This window comes from Rattus rattus, chromosome 1 (genome assembly GCF_011064425.1).
Source record: "Rattus rattus isolate New Zealand chromosome 1, Rrattus_CSIRO_v1, whole genome shotgun sequence".
NCBI classification, from domain to species: Eukaryota; Metazoa; Chordata; class Mammalia; order Rodentia; family Muridae; genus Rattus; species Rattus rattus.
This window is the reverse complement of record NC_046154.1, coordinates 131241905-131265165: the sequence shown is the minus strand read 5'-3', so window position 1 is coordinate 131265165 and position 23261 is coordinate 131241905.

Below are 23261 nucleotides of genomic sequence, written 5' to 3'. Positions count from 1 at the left end.
CGGTCAAGCTTTTCTTCTTCCTGCAGTCTTTCTCTGGTGTGCCAGCCAGCAGAGTCGCACGGAAAGTGGAACTGTGGTCTGGGTTGGGGGCAGGGTCCGGTGATGCTCTCTCTGAGCAGCAGAGAATGGGTATTAACCTGAGAAGCAATCACTTCTCGCATCCATTGCTTATTATCAATAGTCATCATTACAACTTACAGAAAGAATCTAGCATAGTGACTGGCCCCATATCGGGAGGGCTAAACTTACTGCGTTTGTTGTTTGTTTTCAAGTTTGCGTTTATAGTCTTCTATCAGTCGGGTATAACTGTTGAAGATGAACACTTTCCCTATCACCTCTGGTCCCTTCATTTAATCTCTAACTGTTGCTCAAGAGCGTTCCTGTGGAGGGCTTAGCAAGGTCGGCTCTGGAATTAGCTAATAACCATTTATGAACTATAGGCAGATTAATGAAGTTCCTTAACTTATAGTTTATATTAGATGAGAGAACACATAGGGTTGTTAACTCACACCCTATTGTCATGTATTTTATTATATCAGCTCTCATCATTGTCATGATCACCATGTCATGATCAACATCACCACCAACACCCCTACCACCCCAGCCACCACCATCACCACTATCTTCATTTAATGACTATGGAGAACCGACAACAAAATGACTTTACCATTGAACCATTGAGAAGCCAGTATTCTCCAGAATCACAAGGGATCCCCGTGGGTCTCTGAAACTCGGTCCTTTCAATGAGAAGCAGATGCAATTCTTGATCATCCTTGGCCATCTTCCTGAGCTTCAGTTCCTTTAACATTCCCATTTTTTACTAACCTTTTAACTAATATTCTGAGAGAAGGCAATATTACCAGCTTGGTCTTGCATTAGAGGGGCTGTTGGGAAGGCTCTCTGAGATGTCCCATGAGTCAGGGATGTGCTTGTGAAATGGCCTGGAAGGAATCCAAGAACCCGTCATTCTGCTATCAGGAATTCTCGGATTCTGAAGCATTCCTGGCTCCCACTGGCTCAGGGATATGAAGACTGTCGCTCGAAATTCAGAGTGAGCGTTCTGCATGGTAATGTGGTACATCGTTGCTGGATCCTGAGGCAAGCCGGGGACATCCTGGATCTTATGCATTATGCATGAGAGGCTGTAAGAAATAAAGGATCAATCATCTTCTCCCTCAGATAACATCGATCATTTGCTACACATTATTTGGCTGGTCTCTGTGCAGATTTATTTTCTCCAATGAGAACAAGATGCAGATTGCCTGTTTTCTTAATGAGCAGTGACATCAATCTAGCCAAATCTACCTAATGTATTGGAGGACTTTTCTTTCTCTTTCCCACTCTCTCTGTCTGTCTCCTGCTCTTGCTGTCACTCTCTCTCTAGCTCTCTTTCCTTTCCCCTCTCCTTTCTTCTTCTCTCTCTCTCCTCTCTCTCTCTCTCTCTCTCTCTCTCTCTCTCTCTCTCTCTCTCTCTCTCTCTCCTCTTGTCTCCTCTCCATCCCCCAGCTCCCGTTTCCCCTCCTTTCCTTTCTTCCTCTCATCACCTCCTTCTGTCATGGTTAGAAGGAACACGGACAGCTTCTGAGGCGTGTGCCAGCTCTTGTGAGGGTGGTGACAGAGTGGGAAAATTGGGTCTAATTCGAGGTGATGAAAAGTCTTTCTTTACTTTTTCCCCCCTTGCTAATTTAAAGCAGTGCTGAACTCTCCTTTCCCCAGATGGTTTATCCCAAGAAGCTGATCTACAGAAGAGGCCAAGTGAAAAGTCACTCAGACATGAGAAAGGGGGAAGATGGCATGTAGAATGTATGAATAGGTAATGATGCTAGGGTACCGCACATGCTGCAGTAGCACAGTCACTGGGTGGAGCAGCGGCTGCCAATCAGAGTGCATTATTCCCAGTACTCCTTAGTCAACACCAATGACTTTCAATAGCAATGGAATCTTTAATCTGTATCCTTGGAAACAAACTTGAAGCCTTTCTTCTCCTTATAGTGTTCTCACTGTGGTCACTAATCAGTCACCCCTGACATACTGGAAAAAATGTTAGGATTCAGGATCTGAGGCGAAAGTGTGCTCCTCCTCTCTGAATTGATCACACATCTGCTGGCGAACGGAGGCAGAATGTTCAGAACCGGACCAGCTGAATTTGGGCAACTGGAGGATGTTGGAACACGTTCTCTGTGGTAGCTCTTGCCACAGGAGATCATAACAAAGGCTCCGGTTCTGTGGAATCACTGCTTAAACCCTGCTGGAGTGCAGTTAGAGCATAAAGCAACTGTCTCTTAGCTTAGACAATTCATTTATGTATCGGTTTGCCTGAATCCCATTGTATTCCTCATCTGAGATCTCTGGTAGACCTGGGCTCTACGGGGTCCTACCCAGGTTCGTGCTGGTGAGTTCCTCAGCCAGTGTCACTGTTTGAAGCTGTGGGATCTTTAAGAGGTGGGGCCTGGCTTGAGGAAATGGGTCCTTGTGAGTAGGTGGGGCTCTGGTGGTTTTAGCTCAAACTCTGGTTGCAGTCTCTTCATCATCCTGAGATTTTGGTTTGGGGAGTTCAAGTAATCAAGCTGTGTTGATGATACTCATCTAGAATCAACTCTCAAATTGTCTTCCCCACCCCCTAAATTTAGATCCTTACATTGCAAATATTAAAGTCATCTCAGTATACTTAGCTCATTGCCCTAAGCCGTCAAGGTCTCTTTAAATCCTCGGAACAGCAGATTCTACTTCTTTCTCGTTTCTTTCCCTTTTTAATCCAATACAACAACAACAATAACAGCAGCAGCAGCAGCAGCAGCAGCAGCAGCAGCAGCAGCAGCAGCAGCAGCAGCAGCAGCAGCAGCAGCAGCAACAACAATAAAACAAACACCTTCCTCCCCAAGGAAAAAAGAAAAACCCAAAGCCGCAACTCTTCTAAACCTCCCGTTTCTGAGAGCTCACACATCGAGCAACCATGCATTCCTTGGTGCCTTTATTTTCAGCGTTGCCAGTTCATGGAGCATAATAGGACCCAAATGTGCTTTTAGAAGACACACTCTTCCGGGCAAGGGCTGCCTCTTTGTTTTGGCACACGCTACCTATTACAGAGCCCGCAGTACACCTGGGGCTCTAGATAAATAATAACAACTCCGGAGCATGTCGCACTGGAGGAACTGTGTGGGCCCTTTCAGGCAGCGCAGTAGCTTTCGGCCCAGAACATCCCTGTGAGGGTTTGACTCGGTATCGCAGATGAGAGGCTCCGGCACCTGACTCACCTGGAGCCTCTTTGCTGTTTGTTGCTTTTGCACCGTCTTAGGAGCCACTGCTGAGAAGTCACACCTGGGCTTGCAGTGATGTTTGCCTGAATGCATGTTAGATTCTGACCAAGTCAGAGAGCCTCAGTTTCCTTTCTCGGGGAAACCCCCCCCCCCCGCCCTGTATGACTGCTAAAGCGTGAATCTGGATCATGGCCAGTGGATCAAAGCCAGACTAGAGGAAGCTAAGAAATGGAGGTGGGGGGTTTCCATTGGTCGACTTTTCTTTTCAGTAAAATTAATTAGCAAAAGCCTGATATTCACATATTTTAGAAAAAGAGACTTTGATGTTGGCCTCTTTCTCCTTGTGTCTGGAGGGAGTAGGGAAGAAGTTGTATCTTTCTTTTGTGAACTTTAAAAAGAATGGTTTAAATATAGTTAAGGTATACAGTATCATCTGCAAAGTAGAAAGAAGGGAACTCTGGCCCTGTTGGTGGATTTGAAGACAAAGTGTCTCCTTTGGGTGCAATAGGATTAGATTTCTAGAATTCTCTCAACCAGTGCCTTCTGCAAAAAAGAAAATGTTTCTTAATTATGGCACAATGGTGCACACCTGTAATCTGATGCAAGAACATGAGGAGCAGAAGCTCAGGTCCATCTTCGGCTACATAGAGTTTGAGGATAGCTTAGGAAACATGGAAGTATATGGAAAAGGTTGAGATGAGTCTTGAGGAGTCATTTAAGAGTTAGTTGCCAGGGTTGGGGATTTAGCTCAGTGGTAGAGCGCTTGTCTGGCAAGCGCAAGGCCCTGGGTTCTGTCCCCAGCTATGAAAAAAAGAAAAGAAAAGAAAAAAAAAAGAATTAGTTGCCTACATCACACAACTATGTCTACATTTTCTTTTCTCTCAGACTTTGAAAAGCAAAGGTAAGCTACACCCTCGAGTTCCCATCACGTGAGGAAAGTTCACTTTTTAACGAGCTTCTCAGTCCAGAATATCTGCTTCAATCTCGTGTCTTCCGAATATTTTTGGCAAGTTCTTCATTACTTTATCAATGGCTTCTACTCTTTATCCAACACTCTCTCTCTCTCTCTCTTCTCTCAGGAAGGTCTGGCTATGCTATAGGGTGTCACACAGCTCTGGAGCTAGATTAGCTCTGTGGTCATGTATCTTTGGCCTAAAAAATAGCTTCGAGATTGACATTAAATTCTGCCACTGAGTTTTCAAATTAAGCCAGTCCAGTGCCCTGATTTGTTTGGTCAAGATTCAGTGGAAGTCAAGCATTACAGCCCACACCTATAATTCTGCTACTCAGGAGGATGGAGGCAGGAGAATTGATGCGAGTTCAAAGCTGGTATGAGCTACTGGCTAGGTATACATGGCAAGATGATATCTTGAAAAGTAAACTATGAAATAAGCATGGCCCCACTCAATATTTAGCGAGTCCAGCATTCCCTTTGCTGGTGATGTTTTCTACCCAAGTTTTCCCCTGTTTATTTAAATCTAACTCTCTATTTATTGAGAAGAGAGTAGATGGCAGGATGTTGAGGGCAGAGTGCACACTTGTGTTTTCTACAGATGTTCTCACTGACTGTTCAGTCTACATTTTTATTATTGTTACACATGCACACAGAGAAACATGTACAAATGTGTAAATACAACCTACTGAGCTCACTTTTGTTGTTTGTGTGTATATGGCTTCTGGGGCAACTAATGTCTACTGAGAAAGAGAATTAGCCTATCCCAGACTCCGGAAATTGGTTATCCAATAAAAAGTGGCCAGCCCTCAAATCTGGAGTGTTCTTTTGTCCCAGTCCGTGGCCAGAGGAATCCATCAGATAGTAATGCAAAGCACTTGTCTCCACACACCACAGTTCTTCCCCTTGGAGATATTTCTCCAGGTAGGCTCTCAGGATTCCCATTGGCCTGGGGTTGCTCTGAACTTATGGGGTACTTGCAGTCGTCTAAGCCTGGCTTGTGGTGGTGAATGACAGTTGAGACCACTTGTTATGTCTGAGTGCACATACCAAACACACTCATCCACAGCTTTCCTTCAAGGCCGGTGGGGCTAGGCGTATTTCTAAGAATAATCACTTGCTGTTGTTTCTGAAGGAGGGATTAGTCTCATTTGTTCTTTTCCTTCTCAAACATGACAGAGAATGCTCTGGTAACAGTCTCTCAAGTCCTCTGTTTGGCCAGAAGTAAGAAAGTAAGAGTGTACTTGACGGTGCATCATAAAAAAGTGTTTTCATTTTGGCTGGTTTCTGTCTAGTCACACACACTCAAACCCATTCAGCATGGCAGCAGAAGCAGGGGACAGTAGGCAGCGGAGGCAAGGTAGGGACTGGCACATGTGCTTTATGATGGTGCCAAGTTCCTCTTCCTCAAACTTAAGCTCTTTTATTTCACAGCCGGGCTTTTTCGAGGCTTCTTCTACCTCTTCCTAGGGAAAGCTGACCCAGCCACCTTGCACTGAAACCTTTCTAATGTTTTCTCAATGGTCTCAAAAAATAGATAAGATGTCTTCCCGCTATCAACGTTTTAAGTGATCTGAGTTCTTCTTGTATCCCTTACAGCTATTGACTGCAGTTCTTTCTCTCTGCTACCTTGGGCTTGTCTTATCACTTCTCAGTACAGAGAGAACTACCCTGCTTGTTACTTCCCAGCACAGGGCTTTGATGTTGGGGGTTTCATCAGTTGTAAGGACTTGTTTTCTTTTTCAGCTTGGCTACAGTCTCAGCATCACCCGTTTCTGTGATTGTTGCTTGTCTGGCTCTGAAATGGACTGTGAGAGCTGCACGCTAGTTCTACACATGGCTGCACACGGCAATGCCAGAGGCGCAGGGAAGAGTGCAATGGGCAAATGAATGAGTGAACAAAGACGAAGATGCTGTTTAACCTGGACCTCGATGGGGTTGTGAAAGAGGGCATTCTAGAAAGAAAGCGACAGCATGAAAACCTGGATAAAGGGCCCTGACAAATGATGGAATATCACCCAGTCCCAAGTGAGAATGTCGGGGATGGGAGGTAGCATGACATAAGTTGAGCCTCATGTCCTCTGGGGATGTTAGAAACAGGTTTGTATGTCTTATGAAATTGGAATTTTATCCAAGGAGTAAACCTGCTGAAGGTTTTGAAGAAAGCTGACATGAGAAGATGGACACTGCCCCTGTGCTAATGTGGGAAAAGACTGGGTAGCAGGAAACACGAGGAATTGCATGCTTACTCTATGGAAGACATTATGGCTTAGGCCTGAAGCAGAAGGGGGAATTAGAGGAAACCCTGGATTGTGCAATGAATGGAGTCCTCAGGGGAAGAGAGTCATGTAAACTGGTGGGAGCTGAACCCCGAAGACAGCTTGCACTGATATTCCCCAAAGGGACAATCACACCAGAGTAGAAAACAGTTAACCCCATGAGAGACAAGCAGGTGGGCAGGAGGGAGAGAAGGGGAGAGGGAAAGGGGCGGGGAATGGGCATGCTGCAGAAGAGTGTGGGAAGTGGGCTGAAGAGTATCAGTACTGGCTCCTGTCCACATCTCAGTCTTCAGATTCAGTGCCTACTTGTATTGTCTGTTTTGGTTCGTTTGGCCAATGGCATGGGAGCTTCTTTGACTCATCTGGCAACAGAAAGACACTGTGTCCTTGAACACTTCCAGAGTATTCTGTTTGACTGGGTAATTTGAAAGAATGAATGAATCCCATTATTGTTGAAATTTTTCGGGAAGACATTTTGGGTCATTCAATTGCTGATTGGATATCTCTGACTTATGGCTAAAATTCAGAGGGGTAAACATGGAGGCATACGTGTCAACACAGTATTGACCCAGTAGTGAACGGCACCCAAAGGTTTATATTAATGGCAGCCTTATAATGAAAGCTCTGAAAACTGAAATGGAATTCTCACGTGTGCAAGCTCAAGCATGCTTTGGGAAACATGTGGCAGCATCTCAAGGAGAAGGGCCATAGAGGCCAAGAGACATGCACAGACGTTTTAGGCTCATAAAATTCTGGGGCATGATCCACATCATTCATTCATTTTCCAGGTGTCAATCTTGCTCTGGGTCTCAGAACATGAGATCTATATGTTTTAAATTAATATTCTTTATATATATATATATATATATATATATATACTCAATTTTATTGGAATTTTTGTCAATCAACTCTGGCTCCAATTGTACTTAATATCAGCTAGCATAGTTTCCCTTGTGAAAAATGAACATTTCACTTGTGATCATTAACATATGATCAAACAGTATAGGGCAGCTACATGGAGCCCAGTCAACTGAGGCAGTACTAGATTCCCATTCTACTCTATGTTGGTTTTACAGCTCTGCTCATTAAGGAAGTGGAATGGATCCATGACTTATTCTCTCACGTGTTTATGTACACTCTTAATCTCTTCTGCTGAGATAACAGAGTCAGTTTGTATTAGCTGCGCACACACAGAACTATGATCATCTCATTTTCACAGATGAAGAAATCGAACCTTATAGTTGAGAAATTGGACAACTTCTTCAAGTTGAACTTTTTGAAAGCGTGCTCGAGGGAGCATTAAGTCTTGTATGTGAGGCTAGGAGAGCACTCTTCTGTTTCGTACCCAATATTACTCAACAGTTTTCTCACATTCAAAGCATAGCAGTCATTCCTGATTGCCCTCTTTACTTTCTCATGAAATAAATATTTAAAATTCTTTCATTTCCTTAAGTTTAAGCAGCTGTCATCTCTCACACAGATATTGATGAGAATTTGAAAATGGTAAGTGTATGCACAGGTATGTGTGATTTTTTTAAATCACATATACCTCCCAATTTTGCTTTGTTTAACAGGGTCTTACTTTATAACTCAGATTGACCTTGAACTTGTGATCATTCTGTGTCCGTCTTCATGTTGGAACTACAGCACATGCTACTCTACGCCAACTAATCTTACTTTTATTGAGTTACCTATGTGTAATTCTCACAGGTACTCCTTGAGGTAAGTACCATTGTGTGTCTCATTTGACAACACACAAATTCCAAGGAAGAGGAGGTAACAGAGAACATTCTAATGATTTTCCTATTTTTTCTTTCTCTACTTCAGTTTTTACAACACAACTAGAGTTCTCTCTCTCTCTCTCTCTCTCTCTCTCTCTCTCTCTCTCTCTCACACACACACACACACACACACACAAGTTATACCAGGTGAGTTAAGATCATCTTCTCTTTCTTGCATTTCTCTGCCAAAGCATACCATGAGCTCCTTTCCATGGGACCTTCCCAATGACAGCAAGTGAATAGTGAAAATTTGGTACCATTCTTGGTTTGGTAAGTGTCCTTTTGGATCAATGCTTTTTGGTACCTTTGGCAATCAGTACACACCAAGGATGGTTGCTATAGTAGCTCTGTTTATGCTATGAGAGCTGGACTCTATGCTTTCTCTTGAATCAGGGTGGGATCATCACCGTGAGCATTGTGATATGATCTAGATGATAAAAAGTAATGCAGCTTTTTCATATATCCTTAAAATAATAGCTTTAGGCGTCTAAATCACCAAATCACCCCAAGAACAAATGTGCTATGAGAGGAAAATGGAATTACTTACTTTAGTGTTGTTATGACCTAAATATCTGATTAGAGACAACTGCAAGGAGGAAAAGCTTGTTTTGTCTCCTGAGCTTAGACTGATTTCATTCTCTCATGAAGGGGAAGGCACAGTACAAAGTGGGAGCATTTGGTGAAGAAATACCATGGCCGATGAGGAGGCCGAGAGCAATCAGAACTAAAGGTAGGACTACAGCCTTTGAAGGGCTGTCCCAGTGACATTTCTTCAAGGTTGACTTGAATCATGGTTCCATTATCTCCTCCAAACAGTGCTACTAGCCAGGGAACAGCTCAAAACTCGAGACTATGGGGGATGTTTTAACTTAAACTGTAACAAAACTCAACTTAGCCCAGGGGAGGAAACCACAGAAGCCCAGAGCCTACCTGAAGACAGATTCCCAGCTCATTTCCACTCTTTCCACTCCAGCCACCACCTAACTGTAACCTGCAGAGATAAAACCAGAATCAGACAGACAGAGACTTCCTAAATAATGGTCTAGTTACGTCAAATCAAATCAAATCAAGTCAAATCAAATCATCATCTTAAGGATGTGGTGGGATGGTTTGTTATACAAGAGGACACTGTTAGAACCATGTGGACCTATAACTATATACATTAGAATAACATTTAGTGACTTTATCCTTGACTTGTGCTAGAGAAGGGAAATTCTCCATGCTCACAGATCTCCATGCTTATGGGCTGTGTTGCCTATAAGTTACTGAGCTGTAAGTTTGACCTTGCCATTTGAGAAGGCATGTGGCTGGTGTAGTTTTACATACTTGAATTGTGTTTCCTTCTGAGCTCTTAGTAATAATGGAAGTACCATAGGAAAATATGTATTTTATGGATTTATACTTGTGTTGATTTTTCTTTCTGTGACAAATTAAAATAATCAATTTTAAGGAGAGAAGAATTACCTTGGTTTTGATTTACAGGTGATAGCCATGGTCTCTGTTTCTGCTGCCTCTGGGCCTACATGTAGTCAGATAGTGCATCATGGTGGAAGGGGCTGGGAGAGGAGAGCTGCTGATTATCTCATGGCAGCCAGGAAGCAAAGGGAGTGAATGAGGAGCCAGTAATAAAATAAGTAACTCATTCAAGAGCACGTCTCCAGGGGCCTACTTCCTCCAAATAGGTCCCACCTCCAAAAGTTTCCATTTTTCTCCTACTAATGCTGCCCCCCAATGGATTAATCTATTGCTGAAGTCAGAATGCTCACAATCCAAGCATTTTCTCATAGCATGGCTAGCTGTGGACTAGAACTTCAACACTTGAACTTCTGGGGCAGACAACTCACAGCCAGACTTAACAATGGCCATGTTTGCCGCCTCCTGGCTCTACGAGGTACCTCTGTCGTGAGCTACACAAGAATAGACAGGGTCACTAGGTGTGAGCTACACTTAAAGGAACAGAAGTACTTTTGTCGGATAGGTTACAAATATACTCTGTACCTTCTCCAACTTTTTGATAAATAAAGTATGAAGGTATACTCTTCATGTTTGGAGAATTTCTCATGGTATATACACAATGCTGAGCCAACCACACTATATGAGAACTCAAAGATTTACAGGCTCCCTGTTGCTGTTTTGCTTGTAGGTTTGGCTAAATAAACCCCACTTTATTATACTGTTACTCTTGCACTTTATGTGAACGTTTACATGCACTACAAGATGGAGTTTAACTGCTGAAATACTCCAATAACACAAATGAGTTAACAGTGATAGAATGGAGGTCCCTTTCATTGTTAGCTATGAAATACTGCAGCAAAACAAGAGCTCCCAGGGGGCTAAACTCTTCACTTAATATTTCAATGTTAGAGCTTCACCTTCTTAAGATGTTTTGAAACTTGCTATAAGCAAGACTTGCACTAAGTATGGGGGATATGGAGTTGAATGCAATGGTCTCTGTTCTCAAGGAATTGTCAAGAGAAAATAAAGAAAAGCCAGCCACTACAGTTAAGGATCATCCTAGGACAAGGCAACAGTATCTGTGTAGAAGACACCTATGGGGTGAAGTAGAGATGTCAGGATGCCAGCATTGGTAAGAAGTTTAAGACAGAGGTCAATAGATTAAAAAAAGGCACGTGAGAGAAATGCAGCAAGAGCCACTGCTGGAAATGCTGGGGTGGGTGTTCCTCAAAAACTAGTGTTAGACGGGTTCTAAGACTTTGGAGTCCAGAAGACTCGGGCAGACCTTATTTACTCTGATTTGAGAGCAAGAAGAAACTGCTTATTGTTTTAAGCATAGGAGGGAAAATGAGAGTCTTCTTTTAGGAATTTTACTTTGACTGTGGTGAAGAGAATGGATGAGGAGGTATATTAATTACTTTTCTGTTGCTGAAGTAAAATACCAATGCCAAGGCAATTTATAGAAGGAGGAGTTTATTTGGGCTTATTGTCCCGGATGCAGAGTCCATAATGGCAGGAAAGGCATGACTTCAAGTGTCCAGAGCAGGAAGTCCAGAGATTACATCTTTAAATGCGAGCAGGAAGCAGAGCAATTGAACTGGGAGTCGGGTGAAGCATTCCACTCTCAAAGCCCACACCTAGTGAGGTCCTTCTTCCAACATGGCTGTGACTCTCCCAAACAGCCACCAAATGGGAGGAAGTGTCCAAATGATTGATTCTATGAAGGACATTCCTCACTCATTCAGTAAGACCACAGAAGGACCTTCTCTGCTCATCCCGATAAGGAATGCTGCTGTCCTTAAAAAGAAAAGTGGCATCAAGAATGGAGAATATTAACACATTGACTCTACCTACTGCACCTCCTATTATAGATATGAATAGGTCAGGTCTGCCTGAAAGGAAATCATTGCATTCTCATAACCTGTAGCTTCTGATTGAGTTTGGAAATCAACCAGAGGAGAGAGAGATGAAGGATATTACGTTGGAGCTATTTACTATTCTCATCACATTCCTGTGGGATTTCTGGGATAATTCTCAAATATCTGAAAGCCTGGAGTGCGGGAAAGTTTGGTTTATAAGGTTTGCCAGTTTCTGTGGGATCAATACCCCTTCAATGGCCATTTCAAGCTACTCTTGGGATGTTATTTAAACTGGAGTTGGGAAGAGATGTGCCATGTGCTGCCTTTAGCCCCAGCACACACTGCCCATCCTCTTCTCTCAGATATTCACGTCTCTTCTCTGCTGAGTCATTTTGTCTTGTTTTTAACAAATTGATTTGAACTCCAGGATCCTGTGATGTCTCCTATGGTTTCCCTTCATGTACATGTAACACTGTAAATTGTCCCTCTATTCAATTTTACTCAGACTATGCAGTTTGAATCCGTATTTCTGGCTCTATAAACCTGTTCATTTTTCCACTGATACATCAGTTTATTTTTAGTGAACGATTGAGCATTTTAGTCAATAGAGGAGGTAGATTGCCCTTGAGATAACTAATATGAGGAGATGCTCCTTTGGGCAACATTACTATCATCTGGTATTGGATTTTTTCAATATAAACTTTATATTTGCAAGTATTCCTATGGCATGAGACTAACTCATAAGTTAGTCATAAATATTACATATTTTAGAAATTAGTGTCTTAACACATTCATACCTCACAATGCTGTGAATGGAATTGTTTCCCCAGTATATTGAGTTGTCTTCTTCTCCTTCTCCTTCTCCTTCTCCTTCTCCTTCTCCTTCTCCTTCTCCTTCTCCTTCTCCTTCTCCTTCTCCTTCTCCTTCTCCTTTTTCCTTCTCCTCCTCCTCCTCCTCCTCCTCCTCCTTCTCCTCCTCTTTCTTCTTCCTCTTCCTCTCCTTCTCCTTTTTCCTTCTCCTCCTCCTCCTCCTTTTCTTCTTCTTCTTCTTCTTCTTCTTCTTCTTCTTCTTCTTCTTCTTCTTCTTCTTCTTCTTCTTCTTCTTCTTCTTCTTCTTCTTCTTCTTCTCCTCCTCTTCCTCCTCCTCCTCCTCCTCCTCCTCCTCCTTCTTCTTCTTCCTCTTCCTCTTCCTCTCCTTCTCCTTCTCCTTTTTCTTTCTCCTCCTCCTCCTCCTTTTCTTCTTCTTCTTCTTCTTCTTCTTCTTCTTCTTCTTCTTCTTCTTCTTCTTCTTCTTCTTCTTCTTCTTCTTCTTCTTTGTATTTACATCCTGTTTATTTTCTTTTCCCTTGTTGCTTTTTCTAATACTTCAAGTGGCATATTGAATTGAAGTAGATAGACTGGACATCCTTGTCTTGCTCCTGATCTTGGTTTTTCTCCATTTACTACAATGTTAGCAATAGGTTTGTCATATATAGCCTCCATTATGCTGAGATAGATTCTTTCCATTCCTAGAAACTTCAGGATATTTATCAGGAAGGAATATGGGTTTTTGTCAAAGGCCTCGTATTTGTTTTGTGTTGCTTCAATAAAACGCTTGCAAAAAAAATCTCTCAGGGGAAAAAGGTTTATTTCACTGGATATATTAGACTATTATAAGAAGGCAGATCAGGAGCTCAAGCAGGAACTTGGACGGATGAAACAGATTCCATGTAGGACACTATTTACTGGTTTATTCCTTCTGGCTTGCTCAGTTATTTAATAATGACATGGTCAGCTCTGGGCTGGACCCTCCTACATCAGTTATCAATTAAGGAAATGCCTCTCAGAAGTGGTCTAACCTGATCTAAGCAAATCCTCAGTTGAGGCTCTCTCTTTCCCCATGACTCTGGGTTGCATTAAGTTGATGACTGAAGTTAAGTATGACAGGCCTTTTTCGCATGTTTTACATAATCATGTGTTTTCTATCCTTGAGTCTGCTGATGCATTACATCTCTCCATTTGTTTATGCTTAATTACCTCATAATTTCTGGATTGAAGGCAACTTGATCCTGGTGAATGATCATTTTGGTGTATTCTTGAATGTGGCTCACTAATATTTTATTGAAAAATTCTGCATATATAAAAGATTAGTCTGTAATTTTCTTTCTGGTTCTTGTTATGTATTTCTGTGGCTTTGGTACAAGGATATTGCTGTCACCACTAAAAATGGTTTGGGAGCGAGGGGCCTCACCTTTTACTGAGGATTTATATGCACTTAGTGATTGCAATGGGCAGGATGGACATTTTCTTTGCTGCCATCACTACTGTGAATGTCTCCATGTTCCTATGAACAACCCTTCACTTATGCCCCTGTAGACAACAGAGCTCCGTGGTTTATAAAAAATTCTTGAAAGTATAAGGGAGACTTATTGGGAGGAGTCAAGCAATTTGCAGTAGTAGGAGTGAATCATCAACAGTAATGGGGGGCAGGTATAATTAAAATACTTTATATCCGGGAATGTGTATCTCAGACTGAAGAAAGGAAATGCCATAGAGAAACTCATTACTTTGTAAGCTAATGAAAATTTCAAATAAATAATAAAAGCAACAGCTTGGGACTCAGAGATGATGATAACAGATTCTTTATGGTTAAATTAAATGACAAGATAAGCTGCTAATCTGATTGGTATAGGAGAAGTTTTGTCAAAGGAAATGCTTAAAGCATACCAACATTTCAAATTTGTACTCCAGACTTTCCAAAGGATACCGGTGACTTGAGTCACCACTTGGAAGACAATTGAAGACAAGTAGACAACGAAAGGTGCCTTAAAAAAGTCTGTGATATAGTTCTCCGCCTCAAAAGGCCTTAAAGCAAATGATATTTTGTTGTGATAACAGGATTGTTTGATTGAAAAACTGAAGGCTTGCTTTGATGATTTAAGGTGTCATGAAAGGGGCACAGCAGTCAGAGACAGCCGTTATTAACCGGAGTTAGGTAGGAGACCTGAGCCTAGCCTGGCCTCACTACTTTCTTCATTTGATAATCACAGCAATCACTTAAGTGTCTGCACACCTGTCTTCTTTCCCATGAACCAGCTGGATTAGTTGAAAATATGTTCCTCTCCTGACTTTTAACAGTTTTTAGCAATGCTTCCCAATTTTCTTTCTTCTTAGCATCACCATTGGAGTTTGTCATATGTCTCTAAACGGCCTGTATGTTCAACCCTAGCATGGCCTCAATGGGAAGATAGGGAGACTTTCATGAGGTGGAGCCTAGTGAGAGCTCCCACCATGTCAGTGGTGGGAGAACATGACCTGAAGGAGACAGTGTGACCCAGGTTCCCTCCTCCCTGTTTCTTTTGTTTCCCATGATACAACTTCACAAGCCTAGAGCAATCAATCGTGACTGAAACATTAAAACTGTGAGCCAAAATTAATCTTTTTTCTTTTTAAAATGATTTTTTCAGGTGGTTTTAATAGTAAGAGAAAGCTAATTGGCAAGCTACCAACCATGTCTTTTAATTCCAACTTTATTTTACTTATTTTCCTTTATAGAAATAACTTTTTATTTGTTCTGATTTATAAGCTTATATTTCCTTTTAAAAAGCAAACATACCCTACTATCTACCAACCTATCATCAATCTCTTTATCATCTATCATTTTTCAGCCAGTATCATCTCCCCTACTAAAGAGAAAATATGTCCTATATCTATATAGGAGTATTAAAAATAAATGGCTTTCTTGAATTCCCATAACTTTCTATTTCTTTACATATACTCTGTGTGCATATGTAATATACATTAACAATGCACATATCCATACATCTGTAAACACACATATATGCAGTGGTATTCTGATAAATGCTTACCAGAAAACTCTCCTGGAAAAGAAAAGCAGCAATTTGTAACATTTGCCAATTTCTGTGGGCTAACTGTCCTCAGTAGGGCTGTATATTAAGCCACTGAACACTGAGCCAACAAACGATTCATAAAATCAACTCTTGCAGGCCAGTGCTAGCTGTTCCAGCAGACAATTGAATATAGGCAGCCTGCTGGGTCCTCACTTCACGCTGAAATACTCACTTCAGCTGTGCATCGAGTATTAAACAGCAAACACAAAACTGAAAACAATGGGCACGTTTTTCCATTTTATTTGTGTTTGTTATGGTCCTGACCTTCAGTTATTTTAATGATCAACTCTCGCCCCCACACTGATATAGATTACACAAGCACATGTATGCACACATATACTGTTATTACCTAAATTCTGTTAACATTTTCATCCCTGATATAATTATTTGTAAGTAGAAGATATTGAAATGCAGTGTAGATGAACCGTTATTTATTAATCTATCTGTCCGTTCAAACATAAATTAAGGTGGTTTGCTCAGATATCTATCTATCCTCAAGGTCCTTAACTTTTAAGCCTTTTTTTCACATGTGTGTCTGTGTTTGTACTCACTAAGTTTATGACTAATTATTTATCAAAGGCACTCAGGCTGGAAAAATCCCCAAATTGTTAAATCACCAAGTTTGGAAATGATGTAAATTTGATAAACTCAAAAATCTCCAAAGCAGCACATAGTAATTTGGTATTTAGTCAATCACAGAAAGGCTACAACATTCTAACTGTTGACTGAATGATGCGCCTCAAACGCAGAGTGTAATTAACACAGACAGAAGCTTACTGCCAACAACAGTTTGAAACAATTTTAGTTCTCTATTTCCTGCCAACTTTGATATATAAAGAACCCTTCATTGCATGATTGAGGAAATTTGTTTTTGCACGGGGAATTCAGCTTGTCCCTCTAGCATCTCCAGAATAGTGGCTCTCACAGTGTAGAAACTTAATGGGTATTTGTTGGACTGAACCAGATCTACAGTTTTGAAAATTGGTCCTCAGACACCACAATTGTGGTAAATAAATTCTCATTGAATTTCATGAACCAGTGATGATATATTCTCTGTACCCTTCTGCAGTAAGTAAGCTGCTGGTCGTCCAGTGAGCATTTTCTATGGGAGAAAACGCTCTTCTTATTTAATCAATCAAAGCAAAACTTTCACAAAAAAAATTCTTACTGGGAATTTGAAGTACTCACTGAACATGTATATAAGGATAAATATTCAGTGCAAATTGCCTACAAACAGGTTATCTGCTACAAATGAAAGATGCTTTTGTTTTGATATTTTACTGAGTCTTGGAAAACAATGCATGGCTATAAAACATAAGATGGATGGATGGATGGATCGATGTGTGTGTGTGTGTGTGTGTGTGTGTGTGTGTGTGTAAATGTGCACAAATGTATAAATATCAAACATTTCCAATGTGTGCCATTTATCCACAGTGATACCATCAACTGTCATTTGTAGTCCTTGCTTGTCTTTGGGCTACAGTTTAGTCACAAACTCCCCTGTTGATTACATTCACTTCTGTGGCTCTGTCCTTGTGGATTTGGTATGTTGAATACTTGCAGTTAGTTAAGACAGACAGCTTCCTCCTGCTGCCATATCATACAAACTGCTCCTCCTGCTTCGTGTCAGCTTCTTTCTACCTCGATCTCAGCTTGATTTTCAACTCTAATTCATTCTCCTAAACTCATATCATAGCCTTTTCTTAGGACGGCACAGCAGTTCTGCATTGTATAGCCATTTTATAGGATGCATGATTTCCAATAACGCACACATCAATGTATCATGTATCACATGGAGTTGGAGACTTTTTCATCCTCTGTCTGTCTCTATAGACTTTAGGTTTTACAACTTCGTATTTCTATGGTTTAGCAGAGTACTTAGCAAAAAGTGGGTATGCCATAATTTTTAGTACTTCAATTTACCAGGAAAATGACCAGAATTAGTGAAATAATGACTTACCAGCTAATGATCCAGCTATTCAATTTTGACCTTCTTTGATTAATTAAGATCTTCGTTGCAACAGAAATATGACTCAGAATCACATTAGGGAAAGCAGTTGTTTGTCAGGGAAAGGGTTCAGGGGTTGGGGTAGGGGCCAACTACCCATCCAGGTCTTTAGATGGTGTTGTCTTTTACTCTTATGTCTGTTTCTCTTTTTCCCTTTGAATGACTTCATCCAGGAAACACTATTTTATGACTGTAAAAAATGTCCTGGTAGCTGTAGGTTTATATAATTCAGCGTAGCTCACACTCTCAGGATACCAATCATTTTGTAGCAATCGACTCATGACAACCCCTGACAATGCTTGGATTCCATACTCAGTCCTTGAACAATTAACTAAACCCAGAGTAATGGGACATTGTGATTGGTTAGTATATGCTATATTTATCACAAAAGTGTTTTGTTTCACTTTAAGACTCTTTACTACAGGGCTGGGGATTTAGCTCAGTGGTAGAGCACTTGTCTAGCAAGCACAAGGCCCTGGGTTCGGTCCCCAGCTCCGAAAAAAAAAAAAAGACTCTATACTACACTCCATGTTTGTCTCACATGTTCTCTGCTGTGATTTGAGAATTAGTTATTTCTCAAAAAAAGCCCAGTTCTTTTAAACTGGGGAATGGTACTAGAAGCCAAAATCCATACGTTCACTCCTAGCACTTGGGAGCAGAGTCAGGTGGATCACTCTGAGTTTGACCATCCTGTTTCACGTAAGTTTCACGATCGCCAGGCTACATAGTGTGTTCCTGCCGCCAAACAAAATGAAACAAAACAAAAACAAAACAAAACAAAACAAAGCACTAAACAAACAGAGGAAAGAAAGAGACCAAGATCTGTGTATGGTTTGTGCTCACTGATCCTGGAATGTAATTATTTCTAGGTCCTCTTAGCAGACAGAGCTGAAAAAGAAACGATCAAATGATTTCTGTGTAAAGTTTAGTGCATATATCTTCTTTACACTTTTATCATGTATTTATGTATTACATTATATTTAAAACAATAGCAAGATTATTAAACATATTTATGTTGGTATGTTTAAACTCTTGTACATATTTTGTAGGTAGTACATTGTTTATATTCTTACTGTTGCTTCTTGATGCCAGCTGCCTTATTTCAGCCATTCATGACCTCAGTCAGCCATCACTCATCAAGCATGATTTAGTCACAAAGGATTCACATCATTATAAAGGGCACTGACCTGCTGACCTGTAAGGAGTAAAGAGGCATAATAGAAGTAATGGTAGAGGGACAGAGGGATGCCTAAGGTGTACAAAGGAAGGAGAGTGACCAGTAGCTCTACTCTCTGGAAGACAAAGTTCTTGAGAAAGAAAGTAAACCCTACTTTGGTCAATCCCCCCCCCCAACAAAAAGGAAGAGGAAGAAGGTACTCAAATGCCCTGTGCTGATTTTGCTTTCTATACTTTTTTTCTTACATTTTTCCTCTCACAGCAGGACAGAGGTTAGCGGAATGTCTGGCAAGATTGTTCAGTTGGAAAAATGATAGTATTGGAAGCATGGGGACTTTCACTTGACATCAGAACCCATATTTAAAAAGCTGGATGTGCAGGTGGAGTAGAAGGCAAGGAATAATCACATGTGAGGCAGAAATCAATAAAATAGGAGCAAAGAGAACAATACAAAGAATCAATGGTTCTTTGGGAAAATCAACAAGATAGACAAACCCTTATCCAAACTAACTATAAGGAAGACAGAAAATAACCAAATTGAGAGATGAAAAGGGGGATATAACAACAGCCACCAAAGAAATCGAAAGAATCTTTAGGTCATACTTTAAAAACCTGTACTCTTAAAAAATTGTAAAATATAAACAAATGGATGATTTTCTTGATAGATATCACTTACCAAAGTTAAGTCAAGACCAGATAAACTATCTAAATAGACCTGTATCTCCTATGGAAAGAATTCTTTAAAGTCCTTAAAAGTCCCTCAACCAAAAATGAGCCCAGGGCCAGATGGTTTTAGCACAGAATTTTACCAGACTTTTAAAGAAGAAGTAATACCTATACTTCTCAAACTATTCCACAAAATAAAAACAGAAAAAATTTGCCTAATTTGTTCTATGAGGACATAGTAGTAACCCTGATGCCCAAACCACATAAAGACTCAAGAAAGAAAGAATTTCAGACCAATTTCCATTGTGAAAATCAATGCAAAATTACTCAATTAAAAACTCTCAAACTAAATCTAAGAACCCATAAAAATGATCATCCACCATATTCATGTTCAAGTTTTATCTCAGAGATGCAGGGATGGTTCAACATATGAAAATCTGTTAATATAATCCACCCCATATAAATGAACTGAATGAAAAACAATGCCATCATTTCGTTAGATGCTGAAAAAGCCTTTGACAAAATCCAGTACCTCTTCATGATAAAAGTCTTGGGGGAAACCTGTGATACAAGGGACATACCTAAACATAACAATGGAGAGAAATTAATGAAATTTCACTAAAATCAGGAACAAGACAAGGCAATCCACTCTCTTCAAATCTATTCAATTTCACCACAATTCTTCACAGACCTTAAAAGGACAATTCTTAACTTCATATGGAAAAACAAAAGTCCTAGAATAGGTAACACCATCCTTTACAATAAAAGAACTTCCAGAGATATCACCATTCCTGATTTCAGGCTTTACTAAAAAACACATGGTATTGTCATAAAAATAGACACATTGATCAACGGAATCAAATTGAAGACCCAGATATAAATCCACATACCTATGGACACACCTGATTTTTGATAATGAAGCCAGAAATATAACAGGAATAAAGATTTCTTCTTCAACAAATAGTGCTGATCTAATGAATGCTGGTAGCATATAGAAGAATGCAAATAGATCCATATCTGTCACCCTGCAAAAAACTGAAGTCCAAGTGGACCAAGGACCTCAACATAAAATCAGATAGATTGAACCTGTTAGAAGAGAAAATGGAGAATAGCTTTGAATACATTGGCAAAGGATACAACTTCCAGAGCAGAACACCAATAGTGTAGGACTGATAAATGGGACTTCTTGAAACTGAAAAGTTTCTGTGAGGTAAAGGATACCATCAATAGGACAAAACGGCAGCCTATAGAATGGGAAAAATCTTCACCAATTCCATATCCAACTAAGGGTTATTTTTCAAAATATATAAAGAACTCAAGAAACTAGATTTCAACAAATCAAATAATCCATTCAAAAATAGAGAATTTTGACAGAGGAATCTCTAATGGCTGAAAGAACTTAAGTACTTGAAGAAATGCTCATCACCCTCAGCCATCAAGGCAAAACAAATCAAAACAACCCTGAGATTCCATCATATGCCAGTTAGAATGGCGAAGATAAAAATCACAAGTGACAACTTATGCTGGAAAGGATGTGGAGTAAGGGGAACACTCCATCATAGCTGGTGGGAGTGCAAACTTCTACAGCTACTTTGGAAATCAATTTGGCAGCTTCTCAGAAAATTGGGAATCAATCTACCTTAAGACCCAACTACACTACTCTTCGGTGTATATCCAACAGACACTCAATGCCACCACAAGGACACTTGCTCAACCTTGTTCATAGGGGCCTTTATTCATAATAGCCAGAAACTGGAAACAACCTAGATGTCCCTCAAGTGAAAATGGATAAAGAAAATGTGGTACATTTACACAATGGAGTATTACTCAGCTGTTAAAAAATGACATGCAATTTTGAGGCAAATTAATGGAACTAGAAAAAACATCATCCTAAGTGAGGTAACCTAGGCCCAGAAAGACAAACATGGTATGTACTCACTTATACGTGGATATTAGCTGTAAAGAATAACCATGCTATGATTCACAGAGCCAGAGAAGCTAAGTAAAAAGGAGGGCTCAAGTGGGGATACATGAATCTTCCTGGGAAGGGAAAATAGAATAGATATCATGGGTAGACAAGATCTTCCTGGGAAGCGAAAATAGAATAGATATCATGGGTGGCCCAGGGTGGGGTGTGAGGTGGGGAAGGAAACATGAGGAGTTGTGTGAGGGGAGGATGGAGGAAACAGTTTCTGAGACAACGGAATTAGGGGCATCTTGAGGATGAGCTAGAAACCTAGTGAAAATACACAGGAGTATATCAGGGTGACCCTAGCTTAGACTCCTACAAATAAGATTTAGAGCCTGAACTGGACATCTCCTGTAATCAGCCAAAGCTTCCAGTGGAGGAATTGGCGCCAGTCACAAAACCTTGGACCTACAATTTGCCCTGTGTTGCATGTAGTTTCATGCTCTACCTGCCTTTAGCTCTGGAGTTGGCCGTGCTACAAGCCCCCTCCCAACTTCCCTTAAATCCTCAGATAAAACACACACAGTCTGTCCCTTTTTAACTTGCCTTAAGATACAGTTGATGGGTGCTGCTATTTCCCACCTGGAGAAGTGTCTCCTTAATAATATTTTTATCTCCACTCCTATCACCTGCCCTAAACTTTGGTGGCTAGTCCCACCAAACCTGTGCCAATCTTCCCTGACCTCCTGCCTATACTAGTGGCCACAGGTTCTCAACTCCTCCTGATACCTCACACAGCTACTGGCTTCTTCTCCCTTCAAAGTATGGCAGAAACTCTCCTCTCCTTCCTTGAGTCTGCCTTTTCCTCCAGGGACCCACAAGTCCTGCCTGTCTCTTTAGTCCAGCAATTAGCCCCTGGCTTGCTTTCTTTCTTTCTTTCTTTCTTTCTTTCTTTCTTTCTTTCTTTCTTTCTTTCTTTCTTTCTTTCTTTCTTTCTTTCTTTCTTTCTTTCTTTCAAAAGATTTATTTATTGCATATAAGTACACTGTAGCTGTCCTTAGACACACCAGAAGAAGGCATCAGTTTTTATTACAGATGGTTGTGAGCCACCATATGGTTGCTGGGATTTGAACTCAGGACCTCAGACACATCAAGAACCAATTGGGGAACATGAGCTTAGCAGCAGAACTGCTCCCTACAGTCCTGCTTACAAGATGTGGCAGGAAAAGTGGCATAGAAATTGTGGGAGTGGACAATCAATGGATGATACAAATTGAGACTCACGCTGTAAGAGCAAGTCACACCTGACATTGCTTAAGGGGCCAAGAACCAGATGCTGGACAGCCCAGAGTCCTAGGATAGAACCAAACACAGCCGGCAAAATCAATGAAATGATTCTACTAATATTCTGCTATACTAATAGAACAGCCTCCACAATCATCTCATCAGAAGGCTTCATTCAGCAATTGATGGAAACAGGGAGAGACCCATGGCCAAATGTTAGGTAGAGCTTGGGGAATCCAGTGGAAGAGGGAAGAAAGATTGTAGGAGCTAGAGGGGTCAAGGACACCACAGGAAAACCTACAGAATCAACTAAACTAGGCTCATTGCAGCTCACGGAGACTGAACACAATCAGGAATCCTGCATGGGACTGACCTAGGCTCTCTGCATATTCTTATATGTTATCGTTGTGTAGCTTAGTCCTCTTGTGGAACTCCTAACAGTGGGAGCAGGCACTGCCTCTGACTTGTGTGTGTGTGTGTGTGTGTGTGTGTGTGTGTGCATGTGTGCCCATTTTGGGATTCTTTTCCTCATACAGAGTTGCCTTTCCTAGCCTTAATATGAGGGGAGGTGCTTGGTCTTACTGCAATTTGATATGCTGTGTTTTGTTGAGATACATAGGAAGTCTGCTCTTCTCTGAAGAGAAATGGAGAAACAGTGAATGGAGAGAGGGAAGGAAGAGGAGGAGAGGAGTGGGAGGAGGAGAACAAAGTGGAAATTGCAGTCAAGATATGAGAAAGGAGGGAG